Source organism: Sceloporus occidentalis, unplaced genomic scaffold (genome assembly GCF_023333645.1).
Source record: "Sceloporus occidentalis isolate IW3139 unplaced genomic scaffold, rSceOcc1.0.p SCAF_2, whole genome shotgun sequence".
NCBI classification, from domain to species: Eukaryota; Metazoa; Chordata; class Lepidosauria; order Squamata; family Phrynosomatidae; genus Sceloporus; species Sceloporus occidentalis.
The window spans coordinates 126422212-126439765 of record NW_028316982.1 but is presented as its reverse complement, the minus strand read 5'-3'; the positions used below and the strand labels follow the sequence as shown (position 1 = coordinate 126439765).

The 17554-nt window shown below is 41.6% G+C and overlaps 1 protein-coding gene across 1 annotated transcript in view; it reads right to left on the bottom strand.

The window, feature by feature from the left end:
• LRRC18 (leucine rich repeat containing 18) overlaps positions 1–8016 on the bottom strand; it is a 52234-nt gene extending 44218 nt beyond the window's left edge. Inside the window, exon 1 of the mRNA XM_089510907.1 lies at positions 8004–8016. The gene's annotated coding sequence lies outside the window, so the exon portion shown is untranslated. The remainder of the gene's footprint in view (positions 1–8003) is intronic.
• Positions 8017–17554: the final 9538 nt, after the last annotated feature.

Here is a 17554-nt window from a genome sequence, read left to right as displayed (position 1 = left end):
TCTTGGCACCTGCTTGTCCTGTATTATTGGATAAGTTTCAATTTGTGCAGCCTGAGAATATGAACAGGATCCTTGGAGAAGTGTGGACCACTATGTGTATACTGGATTCTTGCCCTTCCTGGCTTCTGAAAGCACCTAGAGTGGGTAGAAAGGCTGAGTGGGTAAAGGGTGTGGTGAATGCTTCACTGCACCAAGGCAAATTTCCATCCTGCCTAAAGGCAGCTGTGGTGAGACTGTTACTGATAAAGACCTCTTTGGATCCCACTGTTCTGGATAACTATTGGCCAGTCTCTAATATTCTATTCTTGGGCAAGGTTCTGGAGCAAGTGGTAGCCTCCTAACTCCAGGGGTTTCTGGATGAAACAGATTATCTAGAACCATTTCAATCTGGTTTCAGACCCGGCTATGGGACAGAGAGCTTTTGTTGCCTTGTTCATTGTACTAGACCTCTCAGCAGCTTTCGATATCATCAACCATGGTATCCTTCTGAGCTGCCTTTCTGGGATGGGATTTGGGGGCACTGTTATGCAGTGATTCCAGTCTTTCCTAGAGTTAAGCCCCAGGAGGTGGTGTTAGGGGACTCCTGTTCAACTCCTTGGCCATTGGCCTGTGGAGTCCCACAGGGTTCTGTTTTGTTCCCTGTTATTTACATCAAAACTGCTGGGAGCTGTCATCTGGAGATTTGGATTGAGGTGTCACTAGTATGCACCCAACTCTATCTCTCCTTTCCATCTGATTACAAGGAAGCTGTCTCTGTACTGAGCCAGTGTCTGCTGTCAGTAATGGACTGGATGAGAGCAAACAAATTGAAACTTAATCCAGACAACATAGAGTTGCTACTGTTCAGTCATAAGGCAGATCAGGGAATAGGGACTTTGCCTGAAATCTCAGGCTAGCAGATTGGGTGTGCTCCTGGACTCCACTCTGAGCCTGGATGCCTAGGTTTCAGTAGTGGCAAGGAGTGCATTCTCACAGCTAAAACTAGTGCACCAGCTGTGCCATTCCTTGAGATGTCAGATCTGGCTATGGTGACACATGCCTTGATTACCTCCTTTTTGGACTACTGCAATGCATCTATGTAGGCTGCCTTTGAAAACTGTTCAGAAAGTTCAGCAGGTTCAAAACACCTCAGCCAGATTGCTGACAGGGGCCAGTTATAGGAAGCATAAAACTCCCTCATTGAAACAGCTTCACTGGCTACTGGTTTGTTTCTGGGCACAATTCAAAGTGGTGGCCATGACCTATAAAGCCCTCCATGGCTTAGGCCCAGACTATGTGAAAGACCATATCTCCCCATATGAACCTGCTAGAGCCCTAAGATCTGCAGGAGAAGGCAAGGTCCCAGTGCACTGGCTCTCTCTGTAGGATTCCCCTGTGACAGCTAAAATGTGGTATCTTGAAATCCAAAAAATATCTAGGGGTAGCTGTGCATGCCATATAGCAAATCCAGTAACATCCTAACAATTTTAGCTTTATCGAGGCAACCAAAATGCATGTCCTATACTATGGAATCCTATAGAGAGAGCCAGTGCACTGGGACCTGGTCATATGAAACATGTGCCTCCAACAAAGGGAGAGGCAGGCTGCTGCTGCTGATAGTTAAAGCTTTTTTTCTAATATTGGCACTGATTGTCATGCTTTACCACTACACCACCTAAAGTTTTCCTGATGAAAAACATGAAGATTGCTTGAGAAATTCAGTATTCTCTACCTAAAACATGTTGGATTCCAAGGAAACATCTTCTTTGAATTGCAAATGGACATTAAATTTCCTTGACTTTGAAAATCTACCAGTGACCACATGGCCAAAGGGGAATGTGCCAACCTGCAGATAGCCCTCCCTACCATCTGAACTAAGACCAGAAACAGAAAATGCAGGCCTATGACTAATATCTTCAATTCTTTGTCCTGTTTGCCTGGTGAAGAAGCCAGTGTGACTTCAAAAGCTTGCGACATGTAATTATGCATTTTGGTTGTCTCAATAAAGGTATCATCGTTTGGATGTTATTGGATTTGCTATATGGCCAACATGTCTATCCCAAGATGTTTTTGGGGTTATTTTAATTGGTTTTTTATTGTTTTAAGGGTGTTTTTAATCTTGTGAGCTGCCTTAGGTCCCTTTTTAGGAGAAAGGCAGCATAAAAATGAAATAAACAAGCAAATAAAATATGTTTGTTGTATGTGTTCTCAGTTTTTAGTTCTGTCCAAGATGTCATACTAGCTACATCTCCTTGATTTCAGAATAAAGTTTGCTGATCATCCACAGAACCCTGAATTACTGAGTCTAATGGTTCAACTAGTTCCTGACAATTCCTTTCATGGTCAAAGCAGGGATGTAGCCAGGATTTTAGGAAGGGCGGGGGGGGGGGGGGTTTCTAGACTAAGTGCCACCATTATAATGGGGCTGGGGCACAGCAGCGCAGCAGCGCATGCCATTCGTTTTTCCACGTCCGGACCCTATGGACCCCCCCCCCCCCTTGGCTACGTCCCTGATCAAAGTGTGGAAATTGCTGAAAGTTGTTTTTGAACTTTATAGCCGAAGGAGACTGTACACTGTAACACAGAGAATGGCAATAACTGAATTAAAGCATAAATGTCCTATATGTTTCAGGCTTTGATGGAAATATTTTAAGAGTCTCTGTTCTAACAGACAAATGCCTTGATGTGCATTTCAGTGGTGACTTATGCACAATAACCTACAATGGAAAACTGTTTGCCAGACCATTTAAGAAAAAATGTGTCTTTGAACTTGACTGTACCAAAGAACAAATGGACATGATGCAGCTGCAGCTGCTAATTGTTCTCATCTTTGACATAAAAGACTAGACCATTTCCATAGGAATGGATTTGGAAAGATATTATTTGACGAAAGGCTTAAAGCTGCAAGGTTGTAAATTTGATATCTCAAGGTGTGTGCACTGTATAAAGGGGAAAGGCACCAGGCCTTTCATTCCAAAGAACAATGCAACCAGAGCAAGAAAACCACTGCAGTTAGTTCACAGTGATCTACATGGTCCAATTCTGACAATCAGCAAACGAAAAGGAGATCCATGTGCTCTAAGATGGTCAACAGTTTATCCAGTATTTATAGTGTTTAAAAAGCCCAATGCATTTTGGCCACACAAGGCCTTCTTCAGGGGCCTTGAGAGAAATCACTGGAGTTGTAAACACTCTCCAAATTACAGGACCATAGTAATAAAGGGCCAATTCTGACACTGTCTAAAGTTGAGAATCATTATTAACTAACTTTTGCCGATGATTATTCCACCTACTGTATGAACCAGCTGCTCAAAGAGAAAAGCTATGAGCTACTGAAGGAATAAGTTGTGGTAAGCAACAAGTTTGGCAGAAGTCCTCAACTCCTTCAAACCAAAAATGGTGGTGAGTACATATCATGGTTGTTGATTTAATGTATGCAAATAACATTTGGATTTTTATGCTATGTTTAAATAATAGATTATGATTAAGGTTGATGTTGTTTGGAATTTTTAATTAAGAACACAGTCAAATTTAATTGAATGGATGACCCTCTGAACCTATACACATATTGTTTATGGATTTGATTAAATAGACAAAAGTTATATATGCTGATATTGATAGATTGAGCCAATATCTCATATATGAGGTTATATTAAAATTTAGGTGATTGCGTTGAGGGGGGAAGGTTACCTTTGAGGGGGAAGCCTGTAAGAACCAGGATAGTTCTGACATAAATTATTATTAAAGAGGAAAAGTAATTGTAAAAATAAAGTGTTATGCTAAAGGGGTTAAAATATAAAGTGTATGTGATTGGATGTGGCTGCTGTTAAAGTAATGCTGAAAGGGTTAATTCACGGTCAGCTAGAGACATTCAGCTCCTAGAGGAAATAAGGAGGGGTGGAGGAAGATAGGAATGGTTGCTATGGTAGTGAAGATAAACTAGGCAGTTTAAAAGAAAATAGGCTGGCTAGAATTAGTATTGTATTGTTATTTGTAATTTTAGTACTGTTGTAGTGAAGTTAAATTAGTATTGACATAATGCTGTATTGCTATACTTAAGTTAGTTTTCACTTAATGCTAATTGATGTGGTATAGTGTTAGGATATATGTGCTGTTTGATTATTGTATGTTACTTAAACTGTTATATTTGTTAAGCTTTCACTCGTGGACAAGAAGTTGATAGCAGGTGGATAGATATGGTTGTGTTGTGTTATTTAATTATTGTTATGGTTGGGGGTGTGGGAATATGGTTTGGTTCCCAAAACAGGGGACATGTGGATAATTCTGGATGGTTCGTTATTACATCAATGATTAATGCCTTGGTGGGAACTTTGGAGCCAATCATTGCCTATAATTGATTGTCACAGGAAGGGTTATTATTCTAGTATAAAGGGGAGAATTTTGGATGACAAATTAGACTTGACAAAAACCTCATGACTGTTTTCTGTTACATTTTCTTTCTTTTAATAAAGTATTTTTCTTTTAATAAAGTGTTTTAGTTTAGACACACTGTCTGACTTTAGACTTTATTGAGAAGAACTTGGTGGGAGACTGTTTCTGACCACCTGTGAAGTTAGCAGTGACCACTGAAGATACAGACCCTTTTTGGGTTTGGAAAGCCTCAAAATATTTTTCCATCCAGACAATCCCCACTTTCCTTTTTCTTGATGAGTATATAATAATGTATTAGAAATCCTACTTTTCTGTTTCCTTGAAATCTATTCTTTTATTTTACTATATCAATTTAGTAATATAGTTATTGGTATCTCTTCTGGAATAGTTTGGAAAAAGAGCAGTAATTTAGGGAGAGCAGTAATTAATCCATGTTAGGGTAATCCAATATTGCTTTTCCCACTTGTTTATTTATTTCTTCCACAATTGGTTATAATTCCCTTGAACCGTGTTCTTTATATTTGTGATTATATTTACTCCAAGATATTTCACTTACTTCACATCTAACTTTAATCCTGTTGTTATCTGGATTTGCTTTTGTTCCTCTCAAACTGTATTTCTAAATGTTATTTCTGATTTTACTCTATTACTTTTAAATCCTGACGTCTTTTCAAAATTATTAACTATAACTAATAGTTTTAATTGTTTGAAAGGCTGTTCTGTAATAATTAGAGCATCATCAGCAAATAAATTTATTTTTCATTCTTCTTTTCCTGTTACATAATCTGTCATTTCTTCTTTCTTTTTAATAATATTAGCTAATGGTTCAATTGACATTATAAATGTCAGGTCTGGGCTAATCCAGTTATGATCATCGTGCTGGGGAACCAAGGAAGAAGGCTGAGAGGCATAGCAAAGAAGTGAGGTAAATGTTAGGCAAAGGAAATAAGGAAAGAAATTTTGGCAAGTGTAATAGGAGGGTGCAAAAACAAGAGAGATAGATATGAAGTGCTAGAGAAGGAGGAGTGGGAGTACAAGATGAAGCAGGGAGTAAAGTGAAAGTAGGAGATGAAAGTGCTAGATTTCAGGAACATAGGGAGCATGGCAAAGGTGCAAAGAAAGGAAAGAGGTGAGCTGGGCAGTAAGGAAGAGAAGTATTGTGAAGACACAAGGTGAGGCAAGAGAAAGGGAAAGAGGGACAAAAAGATAAGTGGTACAGTGGCAGTGTATAACAAGCAACAAATATAGGTACAAAGTTAGTAAATGTGCAAGGGAAGGAAGTGTGGATTGTAAATTCATCTTAATCTCACTCTGCTTTTGCCCTTGTGAGTTACATGGCAAGCATGATCAGGGACTACATGGATCTTTACATGGATCTGTATCTTTTTGCCATCAATAAAAAAGTGCTGGCAAAAAAGAGAGAAAAGAATACAATAGAAATACATATGCATGATAAAATGCCATTAACATTACCACTGTCATCACCACTACCAACACCACCTCTGTACATGGACACTTTACTGCTTTGCTATTACCCTGATAGCAACCCTGTAAGATTTGTGGAAAAATCATGATAGACCAAGGTCACATGATAGATTCCATGATGAAATGGATTTGAACTAAGGATTTCTATTCCAAGCCCAGCATTTAAATATTTCTCTCAGAAGATCAGTTAGTAAAAATGATCCTAAGGCTGAAACATGACAAAAAGAAAACAAAAACAATGAAAGTATTACTGTATTGAATTTCCGTAAGTAGAATGCAAATTAATAATATCCATAATTATAATTTACGTAATATTCAAATTAGATTAGCGGATGTGGAATATGGAAAATTTAAGCAGAAATTTATTAACTAAGGGATGAACAAAATGCAACTAGCAATAAATGTTGTTGTTGTTGTTGCTGTGTGCCTGCAATTAATTCCCAATTTATGGTGACCCTAAGGTGAACTTTAAAGTGAACATAGGATTATCTTTTCAAGATTTGTTTAGAGTGCAAACTGAGACTGAGGTTGAAGAGAGTATGACATGCCCAATGTCACCCAGTTGGCTTTCATGGCTGAGAGGGAATTTGAACCTTGATCTCCCAGATTCCTTGTCCAACACTAAGACCACTACACTATAATGGTTCACATACCCTATACATGCAATATAATATAGGACCAAATCAATCAGAAAGAGTACAAGGTTGTTGTCCTCTTGACGGATCAAGGATTTACAGGACTTACAGCACAGGTTTAAGGATATTAGGACTTTGGCAGAGTAATAAGTGTTACACTCTCCCATATATTGAAAACTACTCTCATATCATGACAGCTATTAATTTTAAAAACCACTGCAGCATATCAAGGTATATAACAACTGAATTGCAACAGAAACAACATCTGATATAAATGTAGGCCTGTGACTACTATCATCATTTTTCTTCTATATGATTTTTAAAGCATCTTTTGTCTGAATAAGAAACCAGTAGAGCTTTGAAAGGTTACCAGGTGTACCTCTTGCTTTTTGGTTGGCCAATAAAGGTATTCCTCTTTTGTGGATTTTGCAGTATCCCTTTTGTAAAAAGCACTCCTGAATAGCACTATTCACCACTGCCCCTGTAGCTGTACATTCAAGCTACACATTTGTCTACATTAGGGGTTCTTAACCTGGGTCCAAAGACTCCCAAAGGATCTGTGCATAGGTTTCAGTAGCGTCTATGCACCATGATAAGGTGAAAAAATTACTTTCACTAACTTCTCTAGCATTTATTTGAATTATGAATATAGTAATTTGTTACCAATAAAAACCATACATATTTTCATGTCACATTACTATTGTTGCAGATATCTAGAAATATTATTTAAGCTCATCACAATTTTGAAATTACTGTAGTTACTGGATGCGTTGCTAAGGAAGGGTGTGACACTTACTGCTGTTATGGGAAGACACACTGCTATTACGGGAAGGCTTCACTTAGGCTTCACCAAAGTGTCAAAGGGTTACATCGAAACAAAAAGGTTGAGAACCCCTCATCTACATGTATAATTGGCCCGAGAGAGGCGCAAACCTTGTCCTGGAATTAAGATGTTCTCCATTAACATAACTGACAACCTTCATATATTGCTGGATAAAACTAACAGCTTAACTGAGTTGTTTGCTTTCTGCTAAGAAGTAGCATTAGATTAAAATGGATCTTCAAGAAATTTTCTCCCTTGCACATTTTGTTTTGCTTTGTTTTGAAAATAGCACTCCTGATATCTATCTGCACAGGCTATTTTACACAAAATGTTAGAGAAAAGGCTTTAAAAAATAGCTTTGTGAGATTGCTCTCTCTCTCTCTCTCTCTCTCTGTTTGTGTGTGTGTGTGTGTGTGTGTGTGTGTGTGTGTGTGACACGGAGAAACTTGAAGTCACTTGCTACCTCTGGAGTGGACTTTGTAGTGCTTATGCCCATGCTTTATCTGCTAGCAAGTTTCTTTTCCCACTAATCTTCTCCAAATAAGGAATCATTTGCCAGTGTTTGGAACCAAAAATGTGGATTATAATGACACTCCTTCCCCACCCCCACTTTTCACAGCCCACAGATTCTAAAAACTACAGCTGGAATTTAAAATAAGGGTGATCTGCTTTGAGAGAGGGTGACTTACCCTGCCCCTGTGATTTTCCAGTCAGCTCTTATGATGTCATTAGTGATACTTTTGTTCCTAAGCAACAGAAAATTCCGAGCCTTTGGAAAGTAGATGCCTGCTTTCGAACATGCACCATGCACAAGCAGCATAAAAGGCCCTAGTTTCACAACTGCTTCCCTCCCCCAAGCTAGCAGTTCCTATCAATAGAAACAGCTATTCAGACAACAAAAGAACAGGTTTGTCAAGTTCTTTGGTTGATCACCTTGTTGGAAGAGTTTTGCACTGTGACCAATCCAGAGGGTGGGCAAACCAAATTCAGCACACAGGAAGTTTCAACCCCTTTGTCAAACCATTGTTTGTTGCTAACTTTCATTGCACTGTCCTCAACTCATGCTGACCCTGTGTATTGGATATCTCCAACTCCCCTATTCTCCACTACTCTGTTTAGGTCTTGTAGATTCATGCCTATGACCACTCTGATTGAGTCTAAGTATATTTCTGCTGCCTTCTACCTTTCCTAGCATTATTGTCTTTTCCTATAATTCATGAATTTGGGGTATGATGTGCCAATTGGAGTAGTGTGGGGCAATGGGAGATATAGCGTTAACAGGGTGGGCAAGAACTATAATGGAAGATGAGATCAATTCTTAAAATCAATCCTGTGTACCACTCACCCTGTTAGCAAAAAAGAACCGAGGATCGTCCCAACCATACCCTGCTCCTTTGTAATGCCAGGTTGGTAAAGAACATATCTCATATAATCTATGATTTGTTGGAGGAGGAGAAGGCCGACCTGGCTTGGGGATTCTGCTGGTCTACCGTCCACCCCATTGCCTAACAGACTCCCTGGTCTCAGAGCTGGTGCTGGAGTCCCCCAAGCTTCTGGTGCTGGGGGACTTCAACATCTCCTTCGAGGCCGGTTTATCAGATCTGACAGGTGCAGCTCGGGAGTCCATGGATTCCATGACAGCTATGGGCCTGTCCCAATTAGTCTCGGGTCCAACACACTGTGCTGGTAACACACTCGATGTGGTTTTTAGTACAGACCTGGAACATCTGTGGGCAGAGGTAACTCACACCTCTGCCCTGTTATGGACGGATCATTTTCTGATCAAGATGGGACTGAAGGCTGCTATCCAGACTCCCCTCGGGAGTGGAGGACCTATTAGAATGGTCCGCCCTCGAAGGAAGATGGAACCCAAAAGGTTCCAGGAAGCCCTAGAGGGTTTTATGGTTGGGAATGATAGTGATTCTGTCGAAGCCCTGGTTGATACCTGGAATAACCATTTTACCAGGGCCATAGACACTATCACTCCCGAGCGTCCTTTCTGGCCCGCTTCGAATAAAAACCATGGTACATGGAAGATCTTAGAAAAATGAAGTGGGCTGCGCAACGACTAGAGTGCCACTTGCGGAAAATCAGCATTTATCCAACAAGACACTGGATGAGAACTTATTATACTCTTATGGAGTGGCAATAGATGCAGAAAAGAATTCCTACTATGCTGCATGTATTGCATCTGCAGAGTCATGTCCAGCAGAGCTGTTCAGGGTGGTTAAATAGTTAACCCAGCTGCCTTGCACCCTGAACCCTTTACTAACACCAGCCAAAGCCTGCTGTGATGCTTTTAACAACTTCTTTGCAGATAAAATCTCTCGGACAAGGGCTGATCTTGATGCCAGCATTATAACAGAAACAATAAGAGAGGTATCCAGTGACTCCATGGACCCTATTAAATTGGATCACTTTGAGTTTGTAAATACCGATGAAGTGGACAAGCTCCTTGGAAGGAAGACGACGTGCCCCCTCGATCCTTGCCCATCATGGCTGACCATTCAGAGAGGGGATGCAATAAAAATATCATTACAACTTATAATAAATGCATCCTTTTGGGAGGGACTATTTCTATCCATTTTGAAACAAGCGATAGTGAAACCGCTTTTAAAGAAACCCTCCCTGGATCCCCTGATTAGAAACAACTACAGACCAGTCTCCCTTTTACCATTCTTAGACAAAGTCATCAAGAGGGCACTCCAGGCTGTCTTGGATGAAACCGATTATCTGGACCCATTTCAAACTAGCTTCAGGGCGGGATACGGAGTCGAGACTGCCATGGTCGCCTTTGTCGATGATCTCCATCTGAGCATCGACAGAGGAAGTGTGACCCTGTTAGTGCTCTTGGACATCTCAGCAGCCTTCGATACCATCAACCATGGTATCCTTCTGGAATGCCTGAGGGAGCTAGGCATTGGGGGCACTGCGCTCCAGTGGTTCCGCTCCTACCTCTCGGGCAGATTCCAGATGGTGAGGCTGGGGGATAGCTGCTCCTCTAAGAGAGAGCTGACATTGGCATCCCTCAGGGTGCTATTCTATCCCCCATGCTGTTTAACATTTACATGAAGCCATTGGGAGAGATCATCTGGAGACATGGGGCGCGATGTTATCAGTATGCTGATGACACCCAGATTTATCTCTCCATGCCTCCGACTGTTACAGTGACTAAGGACGGCATCTCTCCTCTGTATGCCTGCCTAGGGTCAGTAATGGGCTTGATGAGGGAAAACAAACTCAAGTTGAATCCAGAGAAAATGGAGGTACTCGTGATAGGTACCCCAAGTCCAGGGACGGAGATTTGTCAACCAGTCCTGGACGGGGTCACACTTCCCCTAAAGGACAAAGTTTGCAGTTTGGGAGTACTCCTGGACTCATCTCTACAATTATCATCTCAAGTGGATGTGATGGCCAGGAATACTTGGTAACAGCTTCGGCTGATACGCCAACTGCGTCCCTGTCTGGACCGAAAGGACCTTGAAACAGTGGTACATGTACTGGTAATCTCTTGTCTTGATTTCTGTAATGCTCTTTACATGGGGCTACCTTTGTACCAAGTTCAGAAGCTTCAGCTAGTTCAAAATGCAGCAGCCAGACTGGTCACTGGAACATCTAGGTCAGACCACATAACACTGGTTCTAAAATCCCTTCATTGGCTGCCAATTAGCTTCCGAGCACAATACAAAGTGTTGGTTATTACCTTTAAAGCCCTGCATGGCTTGGGCCCGAGTTACTTGAGGGAACGCCTCTTCCTACACAATCCGCCCCACACTCTCAGAACATCTGGGAAGAATTTATTAGAATACTAAAAAAAACATATTAACAACAACTTCCCACAGAGCGTATACAGCCATAGCCCCTAAGTTATGGAACAACTTGCCAGAAGAGATCCGTCTTATTACCACCTTAGATGCCTTTAAGAGGGCACTAAAGACGGATCTCTTCCGGCGGGTTTACCCACCCGATCTTCTATGAAGATCGTTGTTGACTACCACTTTAATATATAAACAAAAAATAATTGGCAAAATAACACAAAAACAGCAAAACGATGTGAGGCTTTTCTTCCCTCATGTATGGAAGCAATGAGGGGTTTACAGCCAGGAAGGGAAAAAAACTTTCTGAGTTTCCCTGAGGAGGGTACTAATCTCTCTCTCTCCCCCCCCCCCCCCTTGCTAACAAAAACAAAAATCACTTGGAACAGTGGGATCTGACCAGAGCCTGTAGCACCTCTAATGAACCAACAGAGGAACATCTACTTAGCATTTGAGGAGAACCTTCTTTGTCCTTGAGGCCAGAGAGTGTTCAGGTCACTAACTCTCGACCCAGAGAAGGACCCAAAGAGCACTATACATTTTTCCCCCAAGTCCATCTTTTGGGTGGGGATGAAGAGAACTTCATGAGCATTTTTTTTTCCTGAGTGCAGCAGACATAGGAAGGATGCATTAAAGCATAGCAAGCGAAAACTTATTAATTTTCAGTAACCTGAACTATGAAGAGGTTGTGAGAGAAAATCCTTTTGAAACTGGTTTGTAGAGGGTAATTAGCATTTGAAAGAGTGCTAAAGCAAAGCCATTTAGGAATGATTGTAAAAGCCCAAATTTAACAACTCACCCCTCCCTCCTTGGGAGGCAAGAGGGAAAACAAAGTCAAGAGGCCAGAGAGACTAGCAGAGTCACATACTCACGACCGCATACAGCAAACAAGTATGGGATATGAAGACCAAACTCTTTGGGTGGATGATAGCACAGAAGAGGACAGAAAGAGAGATGGGGAGAACTCTCCTCACCCTTTTTTTTTCAAACAGAACAATGGGATCTCAGAAAGCAAGGGAAAAAAAAGACAGTTTCTCCTCCAGGAGCCAAACATGCTCATTCTGCTCTTTTTAGGATGATGGGCTATGCAGTACAAGAAAAATCAAATATCCTGACTCCATCTGCCTCACAGATTGCTGTGGGATGCACATCTGGCTTTGTAAGGGAAATAGACAACAAGAGAAATCCTGGAAGTTGAACATCCAGAGGAGAATAAAAAAACATAGTGCATCTAGTACCACTAAGTACAGGTCCTAAACAGAGCAAGTCCAGCGGTACCTTCTGAGTGATTGAAAGAGATCTATCTGATTAGCATTTCAATAGGGAGGGCTAAAGCACAGTCCTTCAGAAGAAGCAATTTAGAGGCCAGAATGTGTAGCTGGTTACATTCTCAGGATCACACAAGACAAAATAATTATGAGATAGGAAGATGAAATTACCTTCATGTGAAAAATAGCACAGTAGGAGACAGAGAGAGATGGAAATGAATCTCTCTACCCCTCTTCAAACTGAACAATGAAATCTACTCAGATAGACTGCACTCTGCTAGTGAGGTTCACCTAACAGAAACCATGAAAGTCAGAAAACAGAGAAAGATGAGGGGAGTCCTTTTCCTCAACGAACTCCTGCATCTTACCCAGAAACAACAAAAAGAGAAACATGGTCCTACTGCTATTTTCAGGATGATCGGCTACACAGTGTAAGGAAAACAAACATGCAACAGAGATGCAGCACAGAACCAGAGGGTGGGTTCCGTAGCTCAGACTCTCCCCAAAACACAGATGAACAAGCAAATAAACTAAGTTTGTAGTCAGCAAACTATCACTGGGGGTGACGGAACACACAATCCTTTTTGCCATGCTAGTAAGATCTGCCTGGCCCAATCTCTCTCACAGCTTGCTATGTTGTGCAAATCGAGCTTCTCAGGGAGAGAGAGGGCGGAAAAACAAAATGCTCAGGATAACCAGCCAATGGAGAAGAAATGAGACATAGGTTTTTCTAAGTACCACCAAGTACAGAGTATAAATTAAGGGAAATGTTAGAGTTTCTTTGTCTGTAGGGTTGAGATACCCCAAAAGAAATAAACCTACATGTTATGATCCTAAAATAGCATTAGACCAACCTGGATTTTGCTCAAAAGGAGAAAACTAGAAACTTCTCTTCCTTGCCAAGATAAAGAACCAGCTAAACAAGATCATTTCTTTTCCCCAATTGATGTCTATGGATGAAAACGGAAGTCACTCACCTCCAAATCAAACCAGAATTCTCTCTGAAACAAACAAGGCTATAATAGACTTCCCTCTCTTGTAAATCCAAAACAGTCACACATAACAACAGAACAGATTAGCAAATCATGGGGGCTCTGATCTATTAGGGTAGAAAGGGAGGAGGACAACTTTAAACAAAGACAAACTCCTTTATGAGATGGAAAATCAGCATGGGAGAAGCTGACTGGAAAAGAGCTGAAGACAGGATCCTTAAACAAAGGCGGGATACAAACCGCCGCTTTGCGGCGCTTCCCCGCCGCCGCCGTTTGCTCCGCGCGGGAGCTGCAGCAGTCACACCGCGCGGCTCCCGCGCGGAGCAAAAAAGAAGCTCCATTTCGGAGCTTCTTCTTGCGGCGCCTCTATGACGTCGCGATGCGCCTGGCGCGGACTCGCGACGTCATAGGCGCCGCGACACGTCTGGACGCTATGCATCCAGTACGTAAAGATGGCGGCGCCCATGTGGAAGGGGCGCCGCCATCTTGTACGTATTGTATACGTACTAGGGTTAGGGGGGTGCGGAAGCACCGCCCCTTCCTAACCCTAGTACGTATACAATACGTACTATATGGCGGTATGTATCCCGCCAATGTGATCTAGCCAAAACTAATGGAGTGGGGCTTTTTACTCCACTCACAAACTTTGGAGTCTGACAAAGGGAAAGAACAACAACTTAGGGGTTGTTCCCACTGGCTTATACTCCGTGTTACAAATCGAATCCAAGGTACATTGTTCCTATTAGAAACCGAATTAACTCTAGAACAGTTCTAGAGCAACCCGCAATCGTTCCTACTAAAATCCGAATCGTAAATCGGATTTAATTTAATCTGCGTTAAAGGCGTATAACCCGTGTTAAAAAAATAGAAGGGTCGAACCTACATTTTTTCCTTGATTCGGGATAGGAATTGGGTTATTTAAATGATCAGCCTAAGAAATCAGGTTAGCTGGATGGGAGGAGCGGAGCGCGATGGGCTGGCTCAGGGGAGTCGCCCTTTCTTGTCCCCATCTGTCGTGGCCGTCGCCATCTTTGCTTCTCTTGCTCTTTGTCCGCGGAGGTCTTGCGATAAGAGGTAAGCTTTTTTAATTTTTAAAATTTTTTAAATGTCTTACAGGCGCTTAATCTATTCATCGTTCTATGCGCCTGAATTCCCTTTAGCTCAAGCGCCTGTATCTGTCAAAACCAGTGCGTAGTCTTTTCCTGCATGATGTGACAACTGACCTTTTATTCATGTTATTTAATTAAATTTAAGTTTACGTGTAACCTGATTAGCCATCGGTTTCGTGGTGTTTGGGTGGTTGGATCTGCAGCATTTAGGTTTCCCCATTTGGGAAGGGCTGGGTGGTGTTGGTTTCCCCCCATTTGGGGGCATCAGGTTTGGTAATTCAAACGGGAGGGGGAAGGGTGGTTGGTTGGTTCAGCAGCAGCATATGTAACCATTTGGGGGCATCATTGCAAATCAAGCGGGAGGGGGAGGGGTTGGTGGTTGGTTCAGCATTTTTTCATTGGATTCCCCATTTGGTCCCTGTGAGAACAAAGGACAGGAAAAGGGGTATTTCCTGTTACCATGGAGACAAGTTTTTTAGCTGGCTTCAAAGGTGTGGAAGAATCACCTTTCTCTGGCACAGCCTCCCTTGTATTTCCTCCTCCTCCTCCAGAGAGAGCCATTTTTAAAAACACCTTTGCATAGCCGGCCGCGTTTTTTTGCTCTGACAGCATCTTTTGGCTTTTTTAAAAATACAATTAAGAATGGAGGACTCCTCTAAAATTGGTGGGAGGGGCTCTAGCTGGAAATCTGATGAGACTAGGGATTTGATTGTGTTTTGGGGTGAACAGGCAGTTCAGATGCAACTCCGCAAAAATCATAGAAACATATTTGTTTATGACAAAATTGCTGCACAACTACGTAAATGTGGTTTTAATAGAACCGCTAATGAGTGCAGGAATAAAGCGAAAAGTCTGAAATGACAATATAAACAAATATTATAGCTGTCTAAAACTAGTGGAATGGGGGCTGTAACAATGCCTTTTTTTAGGGAGCTACAGGACATTTTTGCTGGTGACGCAAGTGTCGAGGCAAAACAAACAGCAGGAGGGAATGGTCTAAAGTTTGAGGTGAAAGGAGAATCTTCAGAGATGGCATCTCAGACACAACTTGTACATTCTACTCCTGATGCGGGTTCGGAGGATTTATTCACCCAAGGTAATATTTTATATTTAAGTCCATAAACCATACTATTCATATAATATTATTAATTAGCTTATAATGTTATAAACTAGCTTTCTTATTAAATTTCAGCTACTAGATATGCATCACAAACCAAATATAAAGTCTAACAATGCCATTGGGATATTACTGTTTCCATTTTTCCTATTTTACATGTTGCAGAGGCACAGCCGGAACACTATGTTTTGAATTTGACTACTATTGAAGAAGAGGAAGACTTGACACAAATTATACCTGATAATGGAACCAACAGGCAGACAGGGGGATATATTGTGGACCATCCCATGTCTTCTGATGAAGAGCAGAACAATGGTGAATTTCCAAACCTTGAACCAGTAAACCTAGTGGTAAGTACATCAAACATGTCATTCTTACACCATTGCCATGCAGGAACACTTTAGATGAACCTCCAATGGCAATTTATCAACCTTTTCCTTGGGTTTGCTTTTTGGTTTTTCAATGCCAGGACATGCAGGAATTTCTTTTTCAAAGGAAATTTTCCTGGATGGCCATTTGCAAGCATTCCCTCATTGAAACAAAAAGAGCCTCAGGATGGATGGGAGGCATTGGCCTTTTTAGCTGCCATATCACACTGTTGACTCATGTTCAGCTTGTGATCTACTAGGACTCCTAGATCCCTTTCATACACAGTCTCATTAAGCCAGGTGTACCCCTTCCTGTATCTATGCATTTCATTTTTTCCTCCCTAAGTGCAGTACCTTACATTTCTCTCACCTGAAATTTATTTTGTTAGCTTTGGTCTATCTTTATAATCTATTAAGATCATTTTGAATTTTAATCCTTTTCTCTAGACTAGTCCTCCTAATGGTGTCATCTGCAGATTTGATTAGCATGCACCCTATACTTTCATCCAAGTCATTGATAAAGATGTTGGATAGCAATGGGCCCAGGACAGAACCCTGGTCCAAAGGTGATACTTGTGAACATGGGAGTTCATTAGTCTCTGTGTGGTTACACAAACATTCACACGAAAGGGAAGAGAATTTACAGTTATATTGCTGATGCAAATTTACAGATGTATTGCTGAACAAATAGGTGTCAGTGGTCCAATGACCCAGAAAGGACTGGCACAAAAAGAACAGATATCCAAGAATATATAGTTTCCACATGATAAACACAAAGCATCCCATTTCTACGTAGGTACAGTGTCACTGATTAGCAAGTCACATTTCTGAAGCATGCGTACTAGGCAGGTCACATGCTGCTATCCCACAATGACCCCCTGATTACTCCAAAAGAGATTAAGGTACCTCTTGGCAGAGAAGTGTGGTGTCAATAGGACATTGAGAGTTCAAAAACTCTATACAGCCTTGAGGGTATGTTGAATATTGCCAGGTACTCTCTATACACTGGTGACTATTTTCCATTGTTTTCATTAAGCCTTTTAATTTTGCACCTATCACTGACTTACTGATTCCATTCTCTGCTTCTTTGGCAGGATGGCACTAACAAGGTCATTAACTATATACTGTGTAACTATAGGAAGGAGGAGGGGAGCATATACTTTTCTATTCATATTGCCATTATATTTCCATATTATATCTTATATAATACCAGTATCTTATACTGGTTAACCATTTTCTCTTAGTATGCCATACCAAAGTGTAACCCCAGGTGTAAACTGCTCCTCCCTCCATAACTGTCATCTTTCGGCCTATGAGGGAGAGAATAGCTGGCCCAGCTCCATCAGGGCTAGCCTGAAGAAAGAGGCTCCTCCCTCAATCTGTCATCTTTCGGCCTGTGAGGAAGAGAATAGGCTGGCCCAGCTCCATCAGGGCTAGCCTGAAGAAAGAGGCTCCTCCCTCAATCTGTCATCTTTTGGCCTGTGAGGGAGAGAATAGGCTATCCCAGCTCCATCAGGGCTAGCCTGAAGAAAGAGGCTCCTCCCTCAATCTGTCATCTTTCGGCCTGTGAG